Below are 4107 nucleotides of genomic sequence, written 5' to 3' on the forward strand. Positions count from 1 at the left end.
CGTAAATATTTATGTGCGTCATTATTCCATTGGTCATACAATTCACAACAGCAACGGAAAATTTAAATATTTTCTACATAAGCTACAATTAAGTAGGTAATTTAATTTTTCATATAATACTTCGTTAAGCAGTATTGTCAAACATAAAAACACAATTAACACGGTTTTCATAATTCACAGACTTTTACTCTACACTGTTAGAGTTTTCCATTCTGAAAATACCGTAAAATGACCGACAGCATTCTGTTCATCCGATTTACCATAAAGATTATGGTTAGGAACATTTTTTTTACCTTTATGCTTTTGACACCATTTACAGCTAGAAAGGTTAAGAAACCTTGAATACAATTACGGTTTTGCAACCATTTACAAGTAACATAGTTTCTAAACCATAAAAAAAAATTACACGGAAGTCTAATATTCCAAAATCACCGATTGGACAGTGCAGAACACAGGAGACTCTTCATGTATTTAATGAATCGAATAAATATTGTAGTATCACAGCTGCGATTCAAATCCCTGTTCATCCGCTCATGAGATTGACAAGTACTATATGCACTCGGAAAAAAAACAGTTTTATGAGGTAAGCCAAATTGACGCATATAGAATTCTTGCAGTTTAACCGTATTAAGAAGGAAAAAAACAATGAAAAAATGTCTTTCTCAGATTGAATATTATCTTTATTATGGTTATTTGACTGTTCTTATAGAATATGGAGAAATAGCAATGAAATAAATTGAACCACTATTTAACCACTTCTACTGAAAAATGCTCAACAGTGCAATGAAAATGCATTTTCTTTCTTTTTCACATCCGCAACGGTTGGAAATTATTTAAAAATAATAACACATAAATAAAATAGAACACAGGGGAACTTGCCGATTTCTATTAATATGTTTGTAAGTGATCAGCGTTGAGATCCATAGAAATTTAATTATTGCTTTAAAATACTTTAAAATATCGTAAATTTATTTGTGTAAATGTCAACCAGCAATTTTGAATTGAACGAGCAGTATAGTTTTGTTTTGAACGAAAAATAATAAAATACTCTACTTAATAATCAATGTAAGATGCAAAAAAACGGACTACCCAGAATAATTATTGATCTAATGACCGGATCTTCACGTTCTAGGACTCAATCCTAATGGCTCGAAAGGGTGATCTCAAATTTGCTATTAATAAGGGCAGGTAGATATTTCAAGTCACAACAACGTACTTTCCCTGAATAAACATACCTTATTTAAAATGGACCCTCAAAAATGGACATTTTTCTGACCCCCAAAATATAGGGAGAAGCCACAATATGGGAAATATGGTTCCAATAGGTTAGTCAGAAGAGAGCTCCTACGTTCGAACCCTTTAATGCTAATTTTACTGTTTGCATATTTCATTATATCTCGAGAGCTTTCTAAGCGCATTGAAAATAAATTTCACACAAATATAAAATTTGATTATCCAAAAATAATTCCATGCAAAAATGACATTCATTAAATATATTATACTAGCTGTACCCTGCGTGCGTTGCAAAGCTTTCAGTTTGAATTTAAATTTTTTATTTAAGTGTGTAAATGAGATTTGTGATTATGATTTGAATAGAGAATTTTATTTAATACTGAAAAAACCAGTGATAGTCTCAACAGTTAATTCTCTAGGATATCGTTAGTGCATTTTCAAACAGACATGTATGGTGATGCACACCGACCATGAAACATATTTTGGATGATGATCTGAAATAATTCTGAATTAATGGCGTCATGAATATTTCTGCTGATATGAGCTGACCAATTTGTCCTGGTGTGAGTTTTTCAATAAGCCAAATCATGTGGCAATTCTCTTTTTCTGCCGTTCAATAGAATGCATCAAACACCGTGTCTCTCTAAAAACATGACTTTTCGCAATAAAACCAAGTTTAGAGCTTAATATTTGTTTTAACTCACGTGTGATAATGCATCATGAAGATCCGATGATGTTTGCCTAAGTTACTAAAGCTCTTTAATTTTAGCTCAAGCAGGATTGCATGTGAATGTAATAAATAACTCTAGCTGTCCATATGCGCACCGATACTTGTAGCAGCACCTAATGAAGTCATTTGGAAACACGAATGTACTGACCTATATTCGCCAAGAAAAGTTTCTATTGATTTGCTTGACCCGATAACAACGTTGATAATGGCTCGGCTGGCGACGTTAAATCTGGTAGTTACACTTTGCCTCCAGAACAGCAAATTCCAGCTGTTTCATTCTTAAATTTGAGAGCACTACAAAACATACATAATTGATCCATTTTTCCGATGATGACGCTTGGGTGAAAGACTGTAGTTGGTTGTCGGATCATAGTGAAATGCACTGAGATTCGAATCAGAGTATTGGCAGCGTCTGAATAGCGAAGTGCGTTCTTGATTGATTTTTATTCTTGCATCCCGTTGCTCTGATGTTTCCGACGAACGGGCTTGAGTAGTGCGTAGTTGATTTGTTAACAGTCTTCTTTCCTGTTTCTCAGACGTTTCTAAGGAACGGGCTAAAGCATTGTGTTCTCGATTAGTTTCAAGTCTTTCTTCCCGTTGCTCCGATTTTTCTGAAACACGGTTAGTTCTCTTCTTGCGTGCTTGAGATGTTGATCGACTAAGAGCGATTCGTTTAGGCGGCATATTTTTGCAAATATTCTCTTTCAAACAAAAAGAAATGTAGAAGTTGACAGTGGTCGCAAATTTGCTAATTCGAAAATTCACGTATTTATTTTAAATAATAAAAAAACAATAAAAATGAAATAAATTAAATAAGAAATATAATAATGATAAAATTTAAAACAAAAATTTATTTTTGGTAAAAAAATACTTGTGGGTGCCCCTTGACGAAATTAGTAACTTATGTTTATCACCATTGCTGTTTGCGCGGAACACCGCGGTAACAGGAATGGCTGCCAAAACATAATGATATTTTAATAATACATTGGAAAATTCCAGCAAGACATCGGCCAAAACTTTATAAAATTGCAATGAACCCAATGTAAGCAAAATTAATAAGCCCAATAAAATGCATTTTGAATCGAAATAAAAATTAATGGAGTAAGCACAGAAAGAAAAGGAGAAAAAAAACATCTCACTTATTCATTAAGCTTGAATTTCCTCAGTTTTAGGTGCACTGAATTCTCTAATAGCAGTTAGATACTGTCTAAATTTATCATGAATAGAATCTGTGTTCCCCCATCGCCACGTAAATTCGGCGAAATACGAATTGAAAACGGCGTCTGTGGTATCGGAATGGCGGTGACATTTTTTTCTAAAGTCCTTTTTTTATGACTGCCCACATACCTTCGATCCTATTGATCAGAAGCAAAAGTAACCTAACCAGCCGGTATCCAACATAGAACTAACGGACTTCTGAAATTACATATACCGTTGAACATTTAAAAATAACGCTGAAATTTAAACGAATCAGAATCACGATTGGGATTCAACATCGGCCAGCTTGGAGATCAACCGCTATCACAACTTGGTGAGAATCAAGGGGGACCCTCAAATATAGTCTACTCCTATTTTTTAAATGAAATAATTAAAATGAATGTGAATTCGCAAACTTTGTAATAATAAACAATCTAATAGTTTTCAAATGACAACTGTCAGCAATGAAAAATTGCATACTAAATATAAATAATTATTAAAAGCGTGCAAGATGAATAAAATTTGCTTTTGCCTTGATTTTTATTAAACAGTTTTCACAATACTAAATCCGTGATACGACAAATAATAACGAAACTTATTCTCGTTGATTTTACGTGCTTGTGCTCACCTGAAATAAAGAACCGAATTATGATTAAATATTAAAGTATATGTAATTTACTTTTCTAAAAGAATAGAGCTATAAGATAGAAAATAACACTGTTGTTATCTTCAAGATATTTGAAAACTGATTCGTGTACAGCAAAATTTAAAACAATGGCTAACTTTTAACCAATCAGAAAATTCCATTTCGATTTTCGCTGATACCGCTGGAACCGTTTGTGGCAGAATGTTCTATTGTGAATCTAAACCATTCTCGAATCCTTCTGAAGGTACACAGAAAATTTCATTTAAATCAGTCCAGCCGTTTAGGAGGAGTTCAGTGACAT

The sequence above is a fragment of the Parasteatoda tepidariorum genome, chromosome 8, assembly GCF_982258835.1.
Source record: "Parasteatoda tepidariorum strain Cologne lab strain chromosome 8, Ptep-v5.0, whole genome shotgun sequence".
Lineage (NCBI taxonomy): Eukaryota > Metazoa > Arthropoda > Arachnida > Araneae > Theridiidae > Parasteatoda > Parasteatoda tepidariorum.